The 12387-nt window shown below is 38.6% G+C and overlaps 1 long non-coding RNA gene across 1 annotated transcript; it reads left to right on the forward strand.

Annotated features, from left to right (window-relative positions):
• The first annotated feature begins 2704 nt into the window (after positions 1-2704).
• LOC117339912 lies at positions 2705-11196 on the forward strand. The gene is made up of 8 exons (XR_004535332.1): positions 2705-2878; positions 4047-4293; positions 5113-5231; positions 6040-6228; positions 6700-7137; positions 8019-8112; positions 8275-8360; positions 9919-11196. It is a non-coding gene; the product is annotated as an uncharacterized LOC117339912 (long non-coding RNA).
• The last annotated feature ends 1191 nt before the right edge of the window (positions 11197-12387 follow it).

Here is a 12387-nt window from a genome sequence, read left to right on the forward strand (position 1 = left end):
CAAACCTCAGGGACTTACAGTCCACCAGCAGGGTAACGACAAACCTCGGGGACGTACAGTCCACCAGTAGTGTAACGACAAACCTCGGGGACTTACAGTCCACCAGCAGGGTAACGACAAACCTCGGGGACGTACAGTCCACCAGTAGTGTAACGACAAACCCCGGGGACGTACAGTCCACCAGTAGTGTAACGACAAATCTCGGGGACGTACAGTCCACCGGTAGTGTAACGACAAACCTCGGGGACGTACAGTCAACCAGTAGTGTAAGGACAAACCTCGGGGACGTACAGTCCACCAGTAGTGTAACGACAAACCTCGGGGACGTACAGTCAACCAGTAGTGTAACGACAAACATCGGGGACGTACAGTCCACCAGTAGTGTAACGACAAACCTCGGGGACGTACAGTCCGCCAGTAGTGTAACGACAAACCTCGGGGACGTACAGTCCACCAGTAGTGTAACGACAAACCTCGGGGACGTACAGTCCAACAGTAGTGTAACGACAAACCTCGGGGACGTACAGTCCACCAGTACTGTAACGACAAACCTCGGGGACGTACAGTCCACCAGTAGTGTAACGACAAACCTCGGGGACGCACAGTCCACCAGTAGTGTAACGACAAACCTCGTGGCCGTACAGTCCACCAGCAGGGTAACGACAAACCTCGGGGACGTACAGTCCACCAGTAGTGTAACGACAAGCCTCGGGGACGTACAGTCCACCAGTAGTGTAACGACAAACCTCGGGGACGTACAGTACACCAGTAGTGTAACGACAAACCTCGGGGACGTACAGTCCACCAGTAGTGTAACGACAAACCTCGGGGACGTACAGTCCACCAGTAGTGTAACGACAAACCTCGGGGACGTACAGTCCATCAGTAGTGTAACGACAAACCCCGGGGACGTACAGTCGACCAGTAGTGTAACGACAAACCTCGGGGACGTACAGTCCACCAGTAGTGTAACGACAAACATCGGGGACGTACAGTCCACCAGTAGTGTAACGACAAACCTCGGGGACGTACAGTCCACCAGTAGTGTAACGACAAACCTCGGGGATGTACAGTCCACCAGTAGTGTAACGACAAACCTCGGGTACTCGATGTCCACCAGCAGATCCAACAATAGGTTTGTGTGTATATAACCCCCACCCTTCATGTGTGATCCAGGTCATACACAATTTATTTTGAATCAATTCAATTAATGAGTTAATAATTTAAGTATAGTTAAGTTTACCGAAATCCCTACGAAACACTCCGGAAGGAAGAGTAGAGGAGAAAAGATGTGCCCAATGTCACCGTATAAGACATTATATCCATGTTTAGCAGGAAGGCTTGTACAAAACGCACACGGTGGTCGAGTGGTTAATGTGTCCCGACACTTTATCACTAGCCCTCCACCTCTGGGTTGCGAGTTCGAAACCTACGTGGGGCAGTTGCCAGGTACTGACTGTAGGCCGGTGGTTTTTCTCCGGGTACTCCGGCTTTCCTCCACCTCCAAAACCTGGCACGTCCTAAAATGACCCAGAGGTGGAGGGCTAGTGATAAAGTGTCGGGACACCTTAACCACGCGGCCACCGCGACCCCACCCTGGCTGTTAATAGGACGTAAAACAAAAACAAAAACAAACCAAACAAAACAAAACGCACGGAAGAAATTAACCAATACATGAACATGTTGTAGAGTAAAAAATGAACTAATTATGTAAACTAAAACACCCATGTACACCATAAAGGCGTTTCCTTGTAATTGCCAGTTATCCGACCGTGTAACAACATGTATGTTGATTTTAATTTAGATAAAAGAAAATTAAACTGCACAAAACAGCTGTTTCGTGTAACGGAAGCGTATTAGAGAGAGTCACATTGGAATATGTTTTTCTTGCGTGCGAAATTATTTTTTCTGACGGCCGCCACTTAGATAAAGTAGCGGCCGCGAAATAAAATGTTTTCGAATGCAAGAAAATATATTCCAATGTGACTCTAATACGCTTCCTTACAATTTCTTACATTATCATATAAATCTTCGAAGGCGTACATCTTAGTATAGCCCTGCAATAGTCCCACAGCTCAACAAGATTATTCATTTTCAATATTTGGAGTATAGGTCTAAAATACATGTAATCCCGTAGCTCAACAAGATTCTTCATTTTCAATATTGGAAACTATTTCGGGATGACAATATTTCTGAATCTCGTGAGGCAATGGCGGTATTGTGTCCCCGTCTGAACTCCTGGCCATATCTGTGACCTTGTAAGACAGTTTACCAGTAGTGTTATGGCCTGTGTGTTGTACATGGATCTGCCAGCTATTATCTATTACAACGACCGCTAACTACCGTTACGCGCGTCAATTAAGGAAAAAAATTGAGGCCCCGGAAGGGCTACTCAACAGACAAGCCGAAAAAGTTTATTCATAATCATGTTCTAATACACAACACATATGCTATCAAATATGTTGTTTGTACTTTCTCAAAATATTGATATTTGGAATTTTCCCATCGAGATATATTCAATTTCCTCAAAACAGGATTTTCGCAAAAAAGTTATAAATATGATCATATAAATGTCCGATGTCATGTTTTTTGCCATAAATTTTCATGGTCACGACTGGTCACGCCCACTGGACAAGCCGTACTCAACTACAAACGATAAAAAAAGGGTCTTACAGCCGATAAAACAGGACATAGAGCAAATAAACATGGTCGTGTATTTGTCCATGTTTTTGTCGGTTGTAAGTCCACATGTTGTATACAGATAGCTAGTCTGTTGTGACATGTTCTTTTCAGTGACAAGTTTTTCAGGAGAGATGAATATTTAATCATCTCGTATTAGAAGGTATCATTGGAATTTTGTACCTACTGGACTTGAAGGGTAAGTAAATTTTCTCTACTTGCCAATTTTTCATTTATTTCAAAATTGTCAAATTTCCAAACTTGAAAACATCATTCGAGTTTGACATGCATCGCTGTTTTTCAACCGCACGAATTTGTAAAAGAAGACATATGCATCCTATTTTACTTAAACTTTCAAGATGTCAATATGCATTTTTGAACATCACGGCCTGAAAAGACCCGGCACCAGATAGAGAATGTCGTTATTAACTTCACATTGATACACAAACATCAAATAATTTCATTCGGATTCATTATTCGTTAGATAAGAAAATGATACACTTTTACAGTAAAAAGGTAAAATATAGAAAATCAGGAAGAAATCTTTTAATTTTGTACTCAATTTTAAACTAAATTTCATTAGTGAAAATTAGATAAATTTCAATTTTTTCCTATAAAAATTTAATGAAATATTCGTTTTCATTTTAACTGGTAAAAACATAGATATGTTTATGTATCAAGTTTCCAAACAGTTTATAATTACATAAAGCACGCCGAGACTTTTTCTCATTAACATTTTTTATAGATCATATATGCAATTGTTACAATATATAATACATATATCCAAATCTACTAAGAATAATATGATAGATAATTAAGTATGAAATGTTAAGTCATATACACCAATACACTTATCTGATGTTTCCATAATTAAGAATAATATTTCAATCTCTAATTAATTACTGCATTATTAAAATTCCATTTACTTTTATTTATTTTGTCCTTTCTCTGAACATTGTAGGTGTACATACCAAGACTTGATAAGCCTCGCTTTTAAGATAATTACGACTGTTCATAATCCCCCCCCCCCCCCCCCCCCCCTCATTTTAGAATACATGTAATCAAATATTCTCATTTGCATAAGACATGTATAGTTCAGAAGGGAGATAATAATTAAACTTGAGGTATACGGAGAAATAAGAGAATTCATGCCATTCAATATGGGTTGAACGCGTAATTTATCACACAACTGGCATGATTAAGTTCTAAAGTCGTACAAGAAACAATTTACTAATGTCTTTCACGAGTTATCAAAGAAAACAAAAAGCTAGAACAAGTTTGATGAAAAAGATAAAGATAAATAACACATTTTTTCACATAAGGTACAACCTTATATATCATTTCTTTGAACTTTTGGATATTTGCAGGCATTCCAAGTGACGAAATGCTGATTCGGAATACAGAAAAACAACAAAATGTAACCAGAATCGTATTTTGAAGAGATTCCTCACGGCCTAGTTAAGATAACCAGGCTTTTGTCTGATTGTGTATTAATCATTTGTCACGGTCCGTTGGCCGCGTGGTCAAATACTGGTTGCGCAAGGACACTGGCCTTTGATTGTTACGGATATCAACGCACCACTCCATCATATCGTCAATTATGAAAAACAAAAGGTGATCATTAGGGGCACTCGTTGGTCAAATACTCGGCTAATTGGTCAATAGTTTTGTTTGCGTTTATACTTCCTCGCGATGTAACATGTTTATACCAATCGGATGGCGTGAACGGCCAATTACTTTTAACACGCCACACAAGGTTAAATAGTAGATTTATTTAACACTGTTTGATTTTTATGTTCTGGGGAAAGATCATGTTTACATGACCGACAGTCAGAAATGACCAAGGATGACTTAACGTCAATCAAATTGTCCTAAATTTGAGGGATGCTTGTTGACAATCTACTATAATTACAAACCCTTTGAAGGACAATTGCCGATAACAAACTAAAACTACTTTCAGATATATTTGTTGACAATCCACTGAGACAATAACTTTGAAGTTGGTTAGTTAGTGTTAGTTAGTTAGTAAGTGTTAATTAATTAGTTTGTTAGTTATAGTTAGATCATTAGTTCGTTCGTTAGTGTTAGTTATTTCGTTCGTCCCCACGTTCGTTCGTTAGTTTGTAAGTATTAGTAAGTTAGTTAAAGTTAGACAATTAGTTCGTTTGTTAGTTATGTAGTGTTAGTTAGTTAGTTATATTTAGTTCGTTCGTTAGTTCGTTAATTCGTTAGTCAGTTCGTTAGTTAGTTAGTGACATGTTAACCACCTACATGAATCCACCTATTTACAACAAGGTATTTGTTGACAACCCAATGTACTTACAAAAATGATATCTGTTTATGACCACTTTAGAAATATGATTCAAATACACCGATAAACCTTTATTATTCAAATGCACCATGTTTAACTATTCACTATTGCGACCCATGCAGGCTTCTTCTCATCTCGATGACGTTTTTCCCGCCAGTTCTGTTGGTACTGCTGCTGACTAAAGGGGAGACAACTGCAGCTGTCACCATCATCAGAACCTTGGTTCCTCGACAAATCGAGGGTTTGTTGATAATAAATTACAGCTCTTCGCTCCGACTGGCATGAATGACACAATATTTCACTTTGAGCGATTTACGATTGAATGATTCAATATATATATACAGTCGAATGTCGTTTTCTCGGAGTCACTGGGGGTCATGATAAAACTTCGAGTTATCCCGAGTATTCGAAGTAATCAAGTATATTTTATAGAATTTGTATTCACCAATTTTCTTCCCAAAAAGAGAAAAAAAGCCCCATCTAAAACCAATAAGAAAAAGCCCTGCATGGTCTTCGAATTATCAGAGTTCGAGATAAAGAAGCTTGACTGTATATTGAAGAACAAAATTTCCATTTCAGTGTTATTGTAGCAATTAATTATTTAAACGTTTCTCGTTTTTTTTTGTTTTTTGTTTTTGTTCCATCTGATGATGAAATAGCTCGTTGCAAAGATGCGTTGTGATACAAACAGTTGAGGGTATCCAGTTTACTAGGCGTTAAATAGCTCTATCTCACGGTATATCCTAGCCTTAAAATAAGCTCAAACTTATATGGTCGGGTGGCGCTGTGGTAACGATGGATCACCTACCCGGCCACGTGGGTTTCTGCAGTGCTCGGATTCCCTCCGACAGTAACACTCGTCGCACGCTTTCTTCACTCTTACACCATGTTTCGCAATTGTTGTAAAATAAACAAAGTATATATATATTCCATTAACGCTTATCCCAATATTAACCGATATCGCCTGAATTCTAATTTCTCAAATGCTAATTACCATGTTGTCTTTAGGACTGCTGACGATGAGTAATTAAGATCTTATCTTATCACAGTGTGTGACAAGGAGGCGGTTGCGGTACCCGAGCTATATATAGAACGGATCCGGGGCTACTTCCTGTTGAGAAGGTGTACTTCCGGTTTCCAGTTCTCCATACTTGCCTGTGGATGTGTCGAAACCATTCCCGAGGTCATCACGACTACACCAGGAACACGTCCTGCCGTAATAGGAGTAGAGAACACAGGTGCTAGTTTTACGCGAGTCTTCTTGTTATTGTTGTTGTTCATTTCCTTATGCTCTGTATAGAAATAGCTTGGATTCTTTGTGAAAGTCGTGTTCCAGAAAGATATCCACGGGGAACTGTGTTCGATAAAGTCACCATGGAAGCCACGCTCCATAAGTGTCTCCCTAGTAATGGTGTCCCAGAAAATCTCCCTAGTAATAGTGCTGCATGGAAGATTCATTTGCACTCATGCATCAGAAAGGTCTCTTCAGAGTTATGTTAATCAAGTTAGTTACAAGGTGATCAAATATGGTTCGTATATGTATAAAAAGCAGTGAGATTAAGCAAGACATTTCCTATTGCAAATTCTGTTTGGGGAAAATGGCATAGTGGACTATGTATTGTTGAAAACGAGAAAACACCACTTTGTATTTTTTTTCTTTTGCCACACAAATGACTAGACTATTTCTTTTCTCTTTTTTCCCCTCAAAGACATCACAGGTATACCAGTTTTCCTCCAAAATGGCGGACACGACGATGGTTTCTGTGGACCTTCCTTCAGATTTATCTACAACCGCACGACAATGTCGGACGATCGTTCCGTGCCATCTCTCGCCTCAAACTCCGCCCGGTTCGCTAGACTTCCGGGAAGTGTTGGAGGGACGTCATTGTTGCTAGGGAGGGATGGTTTCCTGACAATATGGACCATGAGCTACATCACCTTTGCGAACAGGTTTAAGTTCATGATTCGATTCAAGCTTCGAGATGACTATGATTATCAAGACCACCTCTACAACTTACTTGGGTGATGGACCCTGTGGGAACTACACTTCTAAATATAGAATTAGTATAAACCCCGTCAAACGTGAGGTACACGCTGATGTTACTCTGAGGAATCGCGCCATGATCAACCTTGCCCTGTCAGACGTGGTTTGTATTATCTTTATACAATGGCGATATCTCCCAGAGTGCATTGCGGTTACCCTTTATAACACGTCACATGTCTCAGTATGAAGGATAGTGTCCTAGGCTCGGTTATAACCGGAACAAGGACGTTAAGCCTCATCAATCAATCAATCAATCAGTATGAAGGATAACCGCAATGCACTCTGGGTATGAATGGTAACCGCAATGCACTCTGGGAGAGATTGATACAATGGTTGGTTTTGGTTGTTTCGTCTCAATGTACTTAAATTCGCTAACTTGCACGGCGTCTCTTCCGAGACTAAAGAACAAGAGTTTCTACGAAATAATAGATCTCGAAAAACGAAACTTCACTCATCAGCCATGGTTCTTCTAACATAAAAATGAACACAAATATTCTACAGATCTGGAAAGCTACCTAAATCATGATTTGTCAAGGGAGTCATTCTGCTGCTAGAATCAGACACTTATTCTGTGTCGTCTGCTCGTTGATGAAGCCAGTGTTTCCAATGCTATACAGCACTATGAATAATTAAGATAAATATCAATGGGTACTTCTAGTGTATTGGTGAGACAAATTGCTCACATTTGACTTGCTTGTTGAAATAAAAGGGCATTTAATTACTAGTAGCTTTAAAAGCAGCATGAAAGTGTATAAATAAAAAACATTCAAAACGACAAGACAATATGCTAGAAACATGTAATAAACAAAATACAAAGGGTTTATTTATTATACACTAGTTCCACGAGTGTTTGCGGAAGGAGCACTTCGCTAGCGAAGACGTATGTCTGTTTCGTCTCTCAATGCAAAATCTTCAAGGGAGATAACCCCTGTATTAGTTTCGGAGCTATCTCAGTCGTGCTCACTTGCGTTTCTCTCATTACAGAGGATGGACGATTGGACAGTTGTGGAGCTGGAGGCCGTGAGAGGACAGATCCGCCTCGTCATTGATAACAAGGAAAGTAGGGGCTATATCGGAGGTGAGCTATGACTATGGCTTATTCGGTTAATCAATTGTTCCATTTTTAAACCATGAAAAATTCCCGTAAGTAAACACCTACGACATTGTCTGAATAAATTAGTACACATTGTCTGAATAAATTAGTACACGTTTACTTTTCTGTTTCTTCCCCGACATCTAGCTTCCACCATTAAATCGTCCCCGTGTCCTATGGAGATAGGAAAGGACTTGCAGACAGCTGCGGGTTTCGTCGGTTACATTGACGTGGTAAGTTACGTGGCGACCAAAATGTACTCTTCTATTTCATTGGACGAGATGCTCGTCAAAACCTTCTGGCTTCTTTGTCACTGCCACGGTTTTCTCTTGGAAAACATGAAATTAAAAAAAAAAAGTTTACCTATATCACCAAACGAAGCAGAGCGACGCCTAACCCTTCCCAGATCAAATGACTCTTTTTGTTCTTGTTTTTGTTTTTAGTTAGAATTTTTTTGCACGTTGGTATAATTTTCGAGTGCTTAATTTCTCGCGTATGTTCCAATATTCCCAATATTCGTCCGTAAGACACGTCTATGTCCTTTTCATCTTGTTTAAATGTAAGTAATTATGGTGAATGATACCAATCCATCATCTTCTTTATAGTTGGATCTGCCAAAGAAAAACGGAACAATATTTATAAACATAATGATACGCAGGCTTTTTTTTTACAGTTTAAACAATGAAGGGCTAAATGTTAAGTGTTGTAATGAAGGTCACCTCCTAAAGCAGGTTCATGTCGTGTTACACTGTATGAGAAGGACCATAACATTTAGATTAGCTTTATTATAGATAAGTATATTAAGACTAAAAGGTCTAGAGTTGTCATATGAAAAGGAAAGACAGCGACCATTCTGCACTTAAAGGACGTTCTCGAAAGCCCAGGTACAATTTATTCCTGGAACTGTGACATAAAACGAGACATTCATTTTATAAAAAACGCTATGATGACAAAACAGTTCTGATCTGTTAACCGTGCGGTGCCTTACTCTGATTAAACTCCGATATTTACTAAATTAATTAGACACTTATTGTAAATGTTTTCCTTTTTTTTCCCTTTTTTTTCAATTTTCGTTTTTTCTTCTGAATTTTGGAACTTTTGATCCCTATCGTCACTGACGAGTCCTAAAAGGACGAAACAACTCCATATAATCACTGACGAGTCCTAGAAGGACCAAACAGCTGTATGCTGTTCCTAGTATCACTGACGAGTCCTAAAAGGACGAAACAACTCCATATAATCACTGACGAGTCCTAGAAGGACCAAACAGCTGTATGCTGTTCCTAACTATACTGGCGGGTCCTAGAAGGAAGAAACAGCTGTATGATGTCCTTAGTAACAGCTATATGATGACCCTAGCATCACTGGCGAGTTCTAGAAAGATAAAGCAGCATGAAGTTTTAAACTGATTTAGATATTGTTACATTGTATATCCATTGCTATATTGTATATCCATTGTTACATTGTTTATCCATTGTTACATTGTATATCCATTGTTACATTGTATATCCATTGTTACATTGTATATCCATTGTTACATTGTTTATCCATTGTTACATTGTTTATCCATTGTTACATTGTATATCCATTGTTACATTGTATATCCATTGTTACATTGTATATCCATTGTTACATTGTATATCCATTGTTACATTGTATATCCATTGTTACATTGTATATCCATTGTTACATTGTATATCCATTTTTGTATTTGATTTTTACACTTCTTTGAAAATGGTGTCTCGCTGTGTTTATCTACTTATTTATTTTTCGTTTTTATTTTATTTTCAGCTTGCCTTCCACAACTGTTTTGGAAATTGAGTGCCTGAATTCGTGCTAGTTTCCGGTGATACATATGATGACGTGGGCTCATTTCCGGTTGGACGGAAATGATAACTTAAGAACATCAAGACATTTGTAAGTGTTATGATGAGATGACCAAATCGCTGTGGCTGCTGTTGAATAACCTTGAGGAACACGATGAACCGTGAGAACGTGTCAAGCCCCTGTGGTCGTACCCGTCCTAACAATGCACTTTTAAGCGGGAGGGCCAACACAGAATTTACATACAATACATAAATCATTTAAGATGTTATTTAAGTTATATTTAGACTAATGCGTGTTTTCTTTAGGTTGTGTCATATTCATTTGTAACCACTCAGCCAGAGACTTCCTTCAATGATTCCACCGGCGTTTGTGACATAGATGTATTCCTCAGTGCATATCCAACAGCCTATACGTGATAGCCATCCTTAATGAATTGTTAAAGACGTATAAACATGATGAAAAGCCGGAATTAAACACAGACTGTTTGATTGCCTCCCAACCTCATAGAAATGATGGACTTCATCTCATCGCCGTCCTGATCAAAGTGATTTTGATCTACGAAAAAGTTTAACTTTAACATTTGTGTGTGTGAGAGCACGGGGGCTTGGCACGATTTTAGAAATGATAGTCCATATATATATGTACAGTGGACCCGCGATAATCCGGACACCGATAGTCCGGAAAACTCACAGTCCGGACGGACATGCACGGGGACGGATTTCCGTAACGTTATTTGTACTCACCAGTCCGGAAATTCGGAATGTATTATATGGACTAACATGTATAAAATCGTGCCAAGTCCCTGTGTGAGAGAATGTCTAAGCTTCAGATTTACCATATACCTACCTTTTACCTATACAGGTACATGTAGTAGCTTATACCAGAGACATATATATATGTGTATATGTCTCTGTTTATACAACCATTTAATACGTATATTATCTATCAGTAATAGTAGATCGTGTTTGCCTTATAATCAATGTCGTTACTCGTTCATTTTACCACAGGGACTTGAGAATTTGTTACAGTCTACCGTAACAAATTCTCAAATCCCTGTGCATTTTTTCCATCTCTGTTGTTATGCCTGCTTCTTCCTTCTTGTCTTCATTATATCTCCCTATAATCTTCAATATTTATGTACGTAACTCATCCACCATTTATATCTGTTCTCGAATTTCGTAACTTATTTATATTTTACTGATCCATGAATAAAAACAAACTATGGTTTTTATTACTTATTGAGGACTGGGTCCAAAAGATGTTGTAATTTCCGACTGCGAACGTAGGTTTCGGAGAAAATGACGAGGGGTTCCGATTTGAGAGAGACATGAAGAGACGATGGAAAACTTCAGAGAAGATACGAACATCTAGCGACGTCTTTGAGAGCTAAATGGATACTTTATTTTTGTTTTTGGTTCAATATTGTCGAAAGTATAGGTAGAAGTAGCGAAACATACTCTGAGTAACTAATTATAAGCTAGTCAGTCAGTATCTCCAAAAATATTTCTTACATTTTTCTGATTTGTGTTTGGTATTGTAATCAACTCATTTATTATTGGCGTGATTGCAGAAACTTTAAACACAGTAAGCTATTCAATATCCTATATTTAAAGAAAAAATGTTTCAGCTATTTTCAGTCGGTTTATCGTCAAATCTGTCCTTGTTTTTCACAAAGGCGACCTAAACTCTACTTTTTTGAAAGTGTGACACTTTAGCACGGAGTTTCTAGATCACTCTTAAATGTGGAAAACACAGATTTGACGATAAACCGACTGAAAATAGCTGAAACATCTTTTCTTTAAATATAGGATATTGAATATCTTACGGTTAAAGTGAAAATGGACGTTTGTATAGGGCGGATTGGTATTTATTTAAGCTTATTGAACAATTGTTCAAAAATAGCTAATCGGGAAAAGTCTTTCAGATGTATTCAAATTGTACCGAAAGTTATGATAAGTATATGGCTTGGCGCGCAGAAACCAGTACCGGCGGTGGATTAATTAAAACTAGCATCTTCATATCAGATCTACGAAATACAATTGGTAGTTTTCTGAAGCCCCTGCTAATGACATCGAGAGAAAAAAAATGGAGTCGGATATTATAGGTACAATTATATTTAGAGATAGGAAACGGAAGTTATTCTCAAAATGACAACAGGCTTATGACAATGGAACCACCAGGCACTTGTACACCACGTGAGTCAAATATCGGGATGTCACCCGTAAAACTTCGCTTACTGTCATCATCGACCCACATCTCTCGAAATCCTCCCTTGAATGTCACATAAATCATGATGTTAGGGACAAATCCTACATTCTGTGTTTCTGATATAATATCACGTTTACGAGTTTAAATTGTTTTTTTCTGTGCTCTAGTTTATAACGATAACGGAAATTTAGATTCCAGAGAAACCCTCGGTAGAGTTGTCGTCTG

The sequence above is a fragment of the Pecten maximus genome, chromosome 12, assembly GCF_902652985.1.
Source record: "Pecten maximus chromosome 12, xPecMax1.1, whole genome shotgun sequence".
Lineage (NCBI taxonomy): Eukaryota > Metazoa > Mollusca > Bivalvia > Pectinida > Pectinidae > Pecten > Pecten maximus.